Source organism: Zootoca vivipara, chromosome 16, assembly GCF_963506605.1.
Source record: "Zootoca vivipara chromosome 16, rZooViv1.1, whole genome shotgun sequence".
NCBI classification, from domain to species: domain Eukaryota; kingdom Metazoa; phylum Chordata; class Lepidosauria; order Squamata; family Lacertidae; genus Zootoca; species Zootoca vivipara.
The window spans coordinates 32,954,820-32,967,720 of NC_083291.1; the positions used below are offsets into that span (position 1 = coordinate 32,954,820).

At 45.3% G+C, this 12,901-nt stretch overlaps 1 long non-coding RNA gene across 1 annotated transcript; it reads right to left on the reverse strand.

Annotated features, from left to right (window-relative positions):
- Positions 1–4,013: 4,013 nt before the first annotated feature.
- On the reverse strand, positions 4,014–6,253 carry LOC118097881 (uncharacterized). Its single transcript, XR_004694093.2, has 3 exons — positions 5,999–6,253; positions 4,679–4,729; positions 4,014–4,091 (listed from the first exon to the last, which is right to left on the reverse strand). It is a non-coding gene; the product is annotated as an uncharacterized LOC118097881 (long non-coding RNA).
- Between the last annotated feature and the right edge of the window lie 6,648 nt (positions 6,254–12,901).

Below are 12,901 nucleotides of genomic sequence, written 5' to 3' on the forward strand. Positions count from 1 at the left end.
CAGCATGACAAAGCCGCTTCTGGCAAACCAGAGCAGCACATGGAAACGCCGTTTACCTTCCCGCTGTAGCGGTTCCTATTTTTCTACTTGCATTTTGATGTGCTTTCGAACTGCTAGGTTGGCAGGAGCTGGGACCAAGCAACGGGAGCTCACCCCGTCACAGGGATTTGAACCGCTGACCTTCTTATCAGCAAGCCCTAGGCTCAGCGGTTTAACCCACAGCGCCACCTGGGTCCCTGGGACAGAAAAACGTTTAGGAAATACAAAACAGAAGAAGAAAAAGAAAATACAAAACACAAAAAATACAATACAAAAAATATAAAAACAAAAATTCTAACTTATAGCAACCCTTATTGCCAATCTATTGACTTCCTCATTCCTCCTTCTGCAATTCTTTACCTATCTTCAGTAGTAAACTCTAAATCTTATATACTTTCTAATTATTACTTTAATATTACCTCGTTTCTGTATCTTTTACATCTTAACCTTTTATATTCTATCCAAATCTTTTTTCTTAATTAATTTATCATCCATTTCTAACAATACTTATTTTACACCATTGTATTATCTGCAACCTCTATTTTATCTCCCTCACTAATCTATTATATGCTTATTCTTTAAATAAATTTTAAATTTCTTCCAGTCTTCTTCCACTTCTGCTTCACTTCGATCTCGGAGTCTCCCGGTCAGTTCAGAGAGTTCCATATATTCTACAAAAGGAATAGCTCTTAAACCAGGGGTAGGCAACCTAAGGCCCAGGGGCCAGATGAGGCCTAATCGCCTTCTCAATCCGGCCTGCGGACGGTTCGGGAATCAGCGTGTTTTGACATGAGTGGAATGTGTCATTTTATTTAAAATGCATCTCTGGGTTATTTGTGGGGCATAGGATTTTGTTAATCCCCCCCCAAAAAAAAAATATAGTCTGGCCGACCACATGGTCTGAGCGACAGTGGACCGGCTGAAAAAGGTTGCTGACCCCTGTCTTAAACCAAAATGAACAGCTAGACAAGATGCAGTATCTGGCCAAGTTGACTCCCAGAGTGGATAATATACAAAGGAAGAAAAGGGGTAGCTTTTGCTAATGACTCTTTATGTCTGAGTGGCTGGCAAAGATTTTGAGCGATGGAGTCATTCAACTAAATAAGTAATAGCAGCAACTACATTTATATCATAGGAGCCAACTCCTTGGGGCCGAGTTTCCTTTGGTCCCCCAATAAAATATTTGAGAGGACCACCGCCCCAAAGTTGATGGGCATTGCCATTCAGGTGGTGTCTCTATGCTGTGTCACATGATTGATTATGCAGGGTGGGGTTTACATGCCCCCCCCAATATTTTATTCAAATTGGCACCCCTGATTTATATGGTACTTGAGTGTTCAGAGTGCTTCACGCAGTCACATTGTCCTTCAGGAAATGTTGTCCTGGAAGCAGTCAGAGACCTAACCTTTCTTACTGGTTTATCTCTGGTTGTAAAAAATACTGTCAGGGTGCTGAGCCAGCAATTCTTAGCGCTGCCCAATCATGGATCTTCCCTTGAAAAGCAACATGGCAATGGACTTGCAAATTGATGTTTATTCCAATACAGCTTTAAAGAGCAGGTTTCTGCAGGAAATGCTTGAGAATAATGATGATGATGATGATGATGATGATGATGATGATGATGATGATGATGCTTGGACACAGGGCGGGTAGTGTGTTTTGCATACCTTAACAATCCGGATGGCACATTTGGTGCTTCTCAGCTACATCCCTGGATTACTGAGGTCAGCCTACCCTACCTCCAGGTATGTTTAGCCTGGAGAAGAGAAGGTTAAGGGGTGATATGATAGCCATGTTCAAATATATAAAAGGATGTCATATAGAGGAGGGAGAAATATATAAAAGGATGTCATATAGAGGAGGGAGAAAGGGAGAAAGGTTTTTTTCTGCTGCTCCAGAGAAGCGGACACGGAGCAATGGATTCAAACTACAAGAAAGAAGATTCCACCTAAACATTAGGAAGAACTTCCTGACAGTAAGAGCTGTTTGGCAGTGGAATTTGCTACCAAGGAGTCTCCTCCTTTAGAGGTCTTTAAGCAGAGGCTTGATGGCCATATGTCAGGAATGCTTTGATGGTGTTTCCTGCTTGGCAGGGGGTTGGACTGGATGGCCCTTGTGGTCTCTTCCAACTCTATGATTCTATGATTCTACCTCAGCACTGCAACCTGTCTAACTTTTTCATCCACGCTCTGCTCTTGCACACAGGCCTGCCTGCTGCCACTCACAGAAGTGCAAAGGAACAGAACAGTCACCCAGGCAGCGCTGTGAACCAGCTGGGACTTCTTGCATTCTAGGGCAGCCCTGTGGGTTCCCTTCCCTTGCATGGGAGGTCTCTAAGCAATGACAATCTCACTCCCCATCCATCTCTACCCATGAGCCTCGGATGCCACATCTTTTGGAGCACTAAACATCAGCCACAGCCCTGCCAAGTGGGATGCTGCAGTAGCAACCCAGTAGCAGTTTTGTTCTCTGGTCTAGGAAGCAAGACACACACACCACACGCACACACTGTGTTTACCAAGCTCGTGGGGCAGTGACGTCAGCCCAGCCACTAGGGTCCTATAAATGGAAATGCTCATTCTTAGTTAAGGTACAGCACTCGGCCGGGGGTGTGTGTGTGTGGAGCTCTGATTCAGCCTCCATGCATCTTAGCCTCACATCATCAGGAAAAATTAAACTCTCAGAGGCTCCCTCAGGAATTGGTGAGGCTGCATGTGCCAAATGACACAATGAGCTTTGAAGGCTACTGGTGTTAACTATGTGGATGCCACATTGTGGAACAATGCAAACTTGCCTAGACATGAGGACAGACCAATGGCACATTTACCACTGACAGTGCCTTGCCAAAATCTCCGGCAAAGATGTTTTTTGTTGTTGTTGCTGTTAGCCTTTGGTTGCCAGAGATATAAAATATGTGCTCTGTTCCTGAGATATTGACACATTTTGAACTTTTCGTACCACATGTGAAACAAACCACATAGGCCACCTGAAATTAAGCTCACCAAAGATTGAAAGTTTGAAAGATTGTTGGGTGCAATCCGGCCACAGTTAAGTCATAAAGGCATGTCTTGTACTTCATTAAGCTCTTGGTCTGATGGATTAATGGCTTCTTGGCCAGGTAGCAGTTCTTTCAGCCTGGCTACCTCAACTTCTTTAACTGGAGATGACTAGGACAGAATTGTGGGTCTTAAACAGGACGCCATGTGCTCTTATCAATTTTATTGGGTGAGAATCACACAATTGTCACCCTGCTGTGACTTTTTCTCCTCGGTTTTCACATGGTAAAGTGATCTTATGAACACCTCAATATGGGGTGAGCTCCCACAGCCTGAAAAATATTACCTTCTGGTGAAATTTCCTCCTTAAAAATGGAAATTAAAAATGGCCATGTGACTTGGATCACACCTGAATTTCCCCCAAAAACATTATTGTTTAGATTTACCTTGCTTGTTTGTTTTTAATTATATTTTATTTGGTTACTTAGTCTTCTTTGGCGATCACTCGTAGCCAAGTAAGATTGTCTTCCATAAACACAATTTTAACCATGGGTCCATAAGAGACTGTGGAGGCCATAGTGGGGACATTGGTTTCCAGGCGGGAGTTGATCACGGTGTGGATTTTCCAAACATGCCTTCCTCTTAGCACATTTCTCCCTTGCGTCCTGAGATCGAGTTTCTTCAAAGCCCATGACACCTTTGGTAAAGGCTGTTCTCCAACTGGAGCGCTCGCAGGCCAGTGTTTCCCAGTTGTCAGTGTTTATACTACATTTTTAAAGATTTGCCTTGAGACAGTCTTTAAACCTCTTTTGTTGACCACCAGCATTACGCTTTCCATTTTAAAGTTCGGAATAGAGTAGCTGCTTTGGAAGACGATCATCAGGCATCCGCACAACGTGACCAGTCCAACTTAGTACAGAACAATAAGAATACAGAATTTGAAAATGGAAATGAACAAACCAATAAAATTACCCCACCACCCTCTCTGAGAGACAAAGTGTGCATCCAAACCTGAAGTCGATTCAAGTTCACTTCACATATCCAGGACCTAGAGGTCTGCAAAAGATAACATAAAAATAGTCAAACTAGCCAGAAATTCTTATATGAAGTATGAGTCCTTTATAATCATTATTCACAGTATATATAATAAAACAGTACCACTCTATCATAAAGGAGTCCTTTCATTTTCTACCTTGTGCCATTCTAAGTTTATTGGCGAGTTTATCAACACATGCCAATTTCCAGACTTAACTGTGAAGAGTTAGTATAGTAAGGGTTTACTTAGTACTTATCCTTTTGTTTCATCCCCCCCTTTTTTTACTGCAAGATCCCCAGAGAACCAGAAGCTGCCCTTAAATTCAGACACGTTGCACTTTTGTTTCTTCAACTTTCACTATAGGCGAAGACTTTGAATTGCATAAATGAGGAGCAAATTCTCTGTGCATAGATTGCAATCCTTTCCAGTACACACTGGAACTTAACTTTTGAATAAACACGTACTACACAGCATTGCATGGCGGATGTAATAAAGGAGGCCATTTGGCATGCAAGTGGAACACAAAATGTGTTCTCCAACAGGCATGCAAGTTTGTGGTTCCACTAGCTCCATTCGCTGGGCATTTTGGATAAAGCTGTAGCCTTACCCTGCAGATGACAGTGTGCAGTCAGATCTATACGTCGTCTCTATCTTCGTCCTGTAAGGAGCGAAAACACATAGATACGTGTACTTTAAGTTTATGTGCCTTTGATCACTTGCTACTTGGGTGCAACTCAAATAGCTTTGGCTAATTCTGAAGGTATTGACTTTGCACTGGTCTGTATATCGTTGCATCCCATAGTAACCATTTATTCAGAGCTGGTTGATCCTCACACTCTGGCCTTGAACAGAATGTGTCCATTCGTTTTCACAGAGCGCATCCTTAAAAGAAGCTCAGCGTGTGTGAGTGTCTAGGTAGAACGTCATCTAAATATGATGCAAGTGTGTGACACAGTTTCTGTAGCAACAATACCCATGGCACCTTTGTTACCAAGAACTTGTTCCATACCTGCTTAACCCACCCACCTTCATTTTTAATAAACATGCCTTTCATTGACTGCAATAAGAATCATAGAATCGCCGAGTTGGAAGGGACCCCAATTGTTCATCTAGTCCAGCTGCCTGCAATGCAAGAATCTCAACTGAAGCATCGACAACAGGTGGCCCTCCAACCTGTGCTTAAAAACCTCCAAGGAAGGAGAGTCCGCCACCTTCCAGGCGAGTCCATTCCACTGTCAGACAGAAACTTTCTTACTTTCAGAAAGTTCATCTTGATGTTTAATCAGACTCTCCTTTCTTGTACCTTGAATCCATTGGTTCAGGTCCTTGATTGGCTGCCCTTCAGGTTTTCCCCAACCCCAGTTTCCAGCTGGAGAAAAGTGACTTTGCCAAACTGGGCCTTTTTGCTCTGTTGAATTCTGAAAACTACCTACTTTTTTATGTTATGCAGGCAACTCCCCCATTTGTGCAGGGGTTACGTTCCGGATCTTTGTGTGCGTAAGCCTGTTCTGCCCGCTTTTGGGGCCGGAAGTGGCATGCATGTCGGCGGCAGAGTCCACAACCTCCTGAGGGAATCCGTTCCACGGTCAAACAGCTCTTACTGGAGACTGAGGGTTAGGTGGTAGCAGTAGCTCACTTGAGGAGAGATGACAAGCAGTGTGCCTAAGGCTACCTAGTGGACTTTTTTGGGGGTTCAGAGGAGAGAGGGGTCTTTTCTCAACTCTCAGGAGGCTTCTTTGAGGGCTAATTGCTAAAGATTGTGGAAAGGGTTACCTGTGCCTCAGTTCAAATACCAACAGAGCCTCTCATATCTCTAGTTCATGGTTAGGTAAACAGACAGCCTGAAAAATATTAGCAGAGGTGGCACTTGAAGTGTGTGTGTGTGTGTGTGTGCCCACTGCTACTCATAGCACCTACCAACTCCTACCTGAGGAGGAATAGCAAAGGGGGGTGCTTCAGATAGGATGCCTCGACCCTCCTTAGACTGGGAGCCCCAAGGATCCCGAAAGGTCCCGTTCCTCTGCTCCTTTCCCATATAAAGTCTGAAAATGTTCACCGCTTGGCTTAAGGCAAACATGTTTATAAAAGCACTGTAGAACCTGGCACCCGTACAGCCTCTCGCAATCCCCTCTCCCTCATTCCGGCCTGCACTGCCTCACTGGCCCACTGCTGCTTGCTTCTGATTGTTACCAGATTTATGGACAGCCGAGGGAAAGGGGGGGGGGGGACGGCGACGACAAAAAGCAAAGCAGGAGAGGAAGGAGGCTGGACTTATAAGGCAAGTAAAGAGCAGGAATCAATCTGCTACAGCCAGAAGTTTGGCTCATTAGTTATAGCAGCGCGGAGATAAATGAAAGCCGCCACCCTCCCTCTGCTGTGCGCCAGTAACTTTCAGACTTGCATAGTTTAAAAAAACCTTCAGTAGGACTGATAAGGGGTGCGGGAGCTAGCAGTTAGAGCAAGGGGCAGGGAGCCAAAAGCTCTGTTTCATTGCCTGCTCTGGGCGTGGAGTTGGGGCAGGATTCCTGCATTCAGTTCTTTGCTCTATGAAAGTTGTGAGGGAGGGGACTTTGAACCAGAGGTCTTCGATTTTACTAGCCCAGTTCTGTTAGAGTAGCGGTGATGACTATCCACATGCAGGCAGGCACAAGGCAGGACCAGTGTCCTTGAGAGCCTTTAAAGCAGGAAAAAAACAGCTGGTGAGAAAAACCACCTCCATCCATGGCAGCTTTCTGAAAGCTATACAAGCAGCGTCTGGCACAGTTGCACAAGCAACTCAAATGGTTCATTGGGGGCAGGAATGTATTTAGGGATGCCGAGGAAGAAGAAGAAGAAGAAGAAGAAGAAGAAGAAGAAGAAGAAGAAGAAGAAGAAGAAGAAGAAGAAGAAGAAGAAGAAGAAGAAGAAGAAGAAGAAGGAGGAGGAGGAGGAGGAGGAGGAGGAGGAGGAGGAGGAGGAGGAGGAGGCAATTAATGGGGGACACCATACAGGTGTATAAAATTATATATGGCTTGAAGAAATTGGATCTCCCTTGTAAAACTAGGGGTTATCCAATAAAGCTGAATTGTGGAATAGCCAAGAAAGATAAACACAAGCACTTCTCAGTAGTTGCACCTGCCCTATGGAACGCCCTCTTATCAGATGTCAAGGTAATAAGCAACTATCTGGCTTTTAGATTACATCTCAAGGCAGCCCTGTATTTTTGTTGTTTAGTCATTTAGTTGTGTCCGACTCTTTGTGACCCCATGGACCAGAACACACCAGGCACTCCTGTCTTCCACTGCCTCCTGCAGTTTGGTCAAACTCATGTTTGTAGCTTTGAGAACACTGTCCAACCATCTCATCCTCTGTCACCCCCTTCTCCTTGTGATCTTTCCCAACATCAAGGTCTTTTCCAGGGAGTCTTCTCTTCTCATGAGGTGGCCAAAGTATTATTGGAGCCTCAGCTTCAGGATCTGTCCTTCTAGTGAGCACTCAGGGCTGATTTCCTTCAGAATGGATAGGTTTGATCTTCTTGCAGTCCATGGGACTCTCAAGAGTCTCCTCCAGCACCATAATTCAAAGGCATCAATTCTTCAGTGATCGGCTCTCACTTCCATACATCACTACAGCCCTGTATAGGGATATATATATATATATATATATATATATATATATATATATATATATATAATTTTTGATAATTTTAATTACATTTTCAATTTTGCAATTCCAAATAAACAACATCTGGGGGGGGGGGGCATTTTTCCTCCTTCAGCCAAGGAAGAATTTTTTGCATGTGAAAAGACTGATCCAGCGGTCCCATTTTCTCTGAATGTGAAAGTGAAGAAATCAAATGGGCAAATGGGAGAACTTAGCAGCAGGGCTGGCAGACACCCCTGATTTCAAAGGATAGGTTTGAACCCTCAAGTCCACAGCATCACCTTTCCACAGAATATAAGCCTTTGCATAAAATATTCTCAATTCTGGCAACTTGATGAGGGAACAAAGCTCCACAGTCCTTTGCTTTAGCCAAGTAGCAAAATACATAAATGAATAATGTTATTGACAGAGCAAAGGCTGTCCACTCAGTTTTCCACCAACAATTGGTCTTCATAAAAATATACAATGATAAAATGCAGCGTGACATCAGAATTAATTTTTAAGTCACTTTAACGGAAGCAAGAAAAGGAAAATTACTTCAGTAGCAAGAAGCAATGGTGGATCGTGTTAGTCAGCGATGACAATAGGCAGCGGGGGGATATTTGCCTGGCAGCTGCAATTCAAGGTGACTTTGTATGGTGACAAAGCCCTGTGAGATAAAAGGCCAAATCTCTATCCTGTGTGTCACAAGGCTGCAAAGCATTGGGGAAACACTGAATAAGTAGTTTTCTTTCCAATCTCTGATTCAGTATCATCCACATCAGCAGGTAGAAAGGGGGATCTCTGAGTCAAGGCAGAGAACTACAGCTAAATTTAATGAGCATTTGAGGTGTGATTTATTTTTGTTGGACGTAGCATGGTTCTGTGTCCTGTAGTCCACACTTACTGCCTTTCGGTTGCAGCTCTGCGATTGATTTAATGTGATTTCCAAATTCTCAACATGCTGCTGAACCAGAAGAGGAGACTTTTAAGCACATAGGAATGTAATAAGAGCTCTGTTGGGTCAGACCGACCCAATCCTGTTTCCCAGAGCAGGGCACCCAGAGATTCCCCAGAGGTCCACAAGCAGCACGAGAAAACAATATACTCTCCATATTGCATACCCTCCAACATGGGATGCGGGTGGCGCTGTGGACTCTAAACCACTGAGCCTCTTGGGCTTGCCGATTGGAAGGTTCAAATCCCCACGATGGAGTGAGCTCCCATTGCTCTGTCCCAGCCCCTGCCAACCTAGTAGTTCGAAAGCACACCAGTGCAAGCAGATAAAGAGGTACCGTTGCGGCGGGAAGGTAAATGGCATTTCCACATGCTCTGGTTTCTGTCCCAGTGTTCCATTGCGCCAGGAGCAGTTTAGTCATGCTGGCCACATGACCCGGAAAGCTGTCTGTGGACAAACACCGGCTCCCTCGGCCTGAAAGCGAAATGAGCGCCGCAACCCCATAGTCGCCTTTGGCTGGACTTAACAGCCCAGGGCTCCTTTACGTTTACCTTTATCTTTTAACCTTCCAACATTCTTGAGATGAAAATAGGAACATTTCTCACTGCCCCCCACTGCCCCTCCTCAACCCCCCCACATTTTTGTCCCCCACCCACAGACCATTTCCTATCAGAAGAAGGCGAATGCTACGACCAGCACAACAATAGGACACAGCACACACACCCTCCACTCTCCTGAGAAAACCCCTTAATCCAGATTTTATTTTATGCTATTCTTTGATAGATTTACAGAAAGAAAAATACACACCAATGAAGAAATTATAGAAAGCAGCAAGATTAGACATGGACGGACAAGACATTTTAAAAATTAAAAACAGCATCAAAACTCCTTGTGCTCTGCTCTTCTCCCCCTTTCTTGTCGCCCAGAGCTGCCCTGCCCTCTTCCTGCCCCTCAGAGCCGGAGTGTCAGGGCTGGGCCTTGGCGGCCGCAGCCTCTCCTCCTCGCCTCCTTTCCAGCGGCTGCTATGAGCTGCCCAAGGGAGGAGGCCAGCCGCAGTGGCCATGGAGAGACCATGGAGAGGCAACAGGATTCTCCCTCGCAGCCGCCACTGTTGCCGCCATCACAAAGGACAAGTGCTGGCTCACCCTCCTCACTGAACTCGGTAGTTGTGGTGCTGGCGGCGGAAATAGGGACAGTCCGGAACCAAATCAGAAGCTGGAATGGCTTTCATAATTCAGGAAAATCAGGACACTTGGAGGGTATGATGTTTTATGGTACTGCAGCTGCCATTTTGATATCATGCCACGGGTGATAGATCCATCTTCTGTGACTTTGTTTAATCTTTTTTAAAGCCACTGGTTGCCACATCTTGTGACGCTGAATTACATGCATCGTTTAAAGAACTTTCTTTTGACTGTCCCAAATCTGCTGCTACAACATTTCATTAAAAAAGGTAAAGGACCCCTGACAGTTAAGTCCAGTCACAAACGACTCTGGGGTTGCGGCGCTCATCTCGCTTTACTGGCCGAGGGAGCCAACATTTGTCTGCAGACAGTTTTTCCGGGTCATGTGGCCAGCATGACTAAGCGCTTCTGGCAAAACCAGAGCAGTGCACGGAAACACCGTTTACCTTCCCGCTGGAGCAGTACCTATTTATCTACTTGCAGTTGGATGTGCTTTCAAACTGCTAGGTTGGCAGGAGCTGGGACTGAATAACGGGAGCTCACCCCGTCGCAGGGATTCGAACCGCCGTCCTTCCAATCAGCAAGCCCTAGGCTCAGTTGTTTACACCACAGCGCTACCCGCGTCCACAACATTTCATTAGGTGACTGCAATTTTCAGTGTTGTAAGAGAGATCTTTCACTCTCCATCTTCTTCAAACCATGCATTGCTTGATAAATCTCCATAATGTCACCTCTTTTATTCATTTTTCTAAACTAAAAAAGCTCCCATTCCTTTTGTTGAAAAGTGCAAAGCAGGAAAACTTCCCATAAGGCAGATGTTGGGCCTCTTGTGCTTGTGAGTATGAAAGTCAGTTCACAAACAGATGGGAAATAAAGCACTGAATGACTTGGGGGGGGGGGTATTTGCATGTTATAGTGCGGGGCCTAACAACCTGTAGTTTTGAAACCACAGAGAAACTCAGAACCAATGTGGCATGGGGGACGAATCATAGAATTGCTGAGTTGGAGGGTCACCTTGTCCAACCCCGTACAATGTAAGAATCTCAACACTACTGGACTTCAATCTCATTTCAAATTAAGTGTTTAGCTGTATATGATTTTTATGCATGCCCTCAGTGAATGCCTTAGGCCTCAGTTCCTTCGTCTGTAAAATGGAAATTACTATGACTCAGTTTGAGGAGGACAAATAAAACAGCACTTTATGATGCTCCATAAAGTAGGTCTCAAGGGGAGGGTGCTAAGTGTGGCAAACTAAGGATTTTGCCTGCTAAAAATGCTTTATAAATTAATAAGCAACAGTAAATCATTCTGGGGTTTTTCTGATCCCAGAAACTTTCACAGCAGTTGGAAGAGGAGGGGTGATGGAATCTGGCAGGTGCACAAAAGGCTATTGAGTTTGTAAAAGGAAATCACAGCAACTTGTGGAGTTTAAATGTAAGCCCAGAAGTAAGCACTGCAATATTTTAACAAGACTATATTTCATTGTTTATTAATTCTTGTATCAATTACTGTGAGAGTTTATCCTACGGCAACATTACAAGGAATGAAAAGTCAAAAGAAGTTTGCAAAAGAATTCCAGGCTGGTTATTTGTTTGCTAAGAACTTTGCAAAAGAATTCCAGGCTGGTTATTTGTTTGCTAAGGGTTTTCTTCTTTCTCTTCCCTTTAGCAAGTGCTCAATCAACAACAGTGGTGTATCATGGGTTGCCAGTGATCGGGGCAAGGAAGGTGACATACAACTCCCAATGCCCCCAAACCACCACCAACTTAGCCCTGGGACTAGTAGCCGGGGGTGGGGGAGCACAGACAGACATATGTACGCCACCCACCTGGCAGAAGCAACACTGCTCCGCAATGCCCAGGAGGAGTGGCGCGAGAACTAGCACAGGGTGCAGTAGGCCTCCATGGTCTCCCCACCTCCTCTCCTGTCCCCCAAAAGGAAGCAGAGTCATACCCGCCCCATCTGGAAATGCTTCCTATCAGGACTGGGTGGCGTTGGCAGCAATATTGGTGGGGAAGGGAGAGCCAGTGTGGTGTAGTGGTTAAGAGCGGTAGGCTCGTAATCTGGGGAACCGGGTTCGTGTCTCCGCTCCTCCACATGCGGCTGCTGGGTGACCTTGGGCTAGTCACACTTCTTTGAAGTCTCTCAGCCCCACTCACCTCACAGAGTGTTTGTTGTGGGGGAGGAGGGGAAAGGAGAATGTTAGCCGCTTTGAGACTCCTTCGGGTAGTGATGTGCCCTGGGCAATTGCCCCTCTCACCCACACACACTATGCCACTGATCAATGATCCCCTGAAACACAAAAAGTCCCTTCTCCTAGAGAGCAATACTAGCAGCGTGTCAAAGTTTGAGGTCACTGAAGCACAAGCTAGGAATCGGGAACTTTGAAGGAAGTGAGGGATGGGACAAAAAGCTCTAGGGCAGGCATCCCCAAACTGCGGCCCTCCAGAAGTTTTGGCCTACAACTCCCATGATCCCTAGCAAACAGGACCAGTGGTCAGGGATGATGGGAATTGTAGTCCAAAACATCTGGAGGGCCGAAGTTTGGGGATGCCTGCTCTAGGGCTCTTTAATAAGATTTGCTAACAGGTAGACCCCGGCTTTAGGAATAGTGTGGCAGCAAGGAATGGATGATGTGTGAAGGTTAGAAGCCATCAAGGCAGATTCCCAGTCACCAAGAGCTTGGGAAGCCATGATTGCCCAGACACAATCCAGTCTGCTGTGGCAGATGGTTATCCTTGAATCCAAAGAGGGATGGGGGGGGGGAGGACCCAACAGGATTTCTCCCAACTCCCACCAGTGAGTTTTAAAAGGCAAAGCACAGCTGGAAACAGCTGCCCCACCTGATGTTTATGCCAAATCTGACAACCTTGAGGCCCAGCTGAACTGCTTAGGCCAAAAACTGTCCTGCCACACATATATCAGGAAGAAATGGGAAGAGCTGACCTGCTCTGCTAGCCTTTTCACATCCGTGTCAAGAGACTGGGAACTGGTAGGAAGATGTGACTGAGATACAGTATTCTGAAAAAAAAAGTTTTCTTTATTTATTATGGTTTAACGAAGAAGG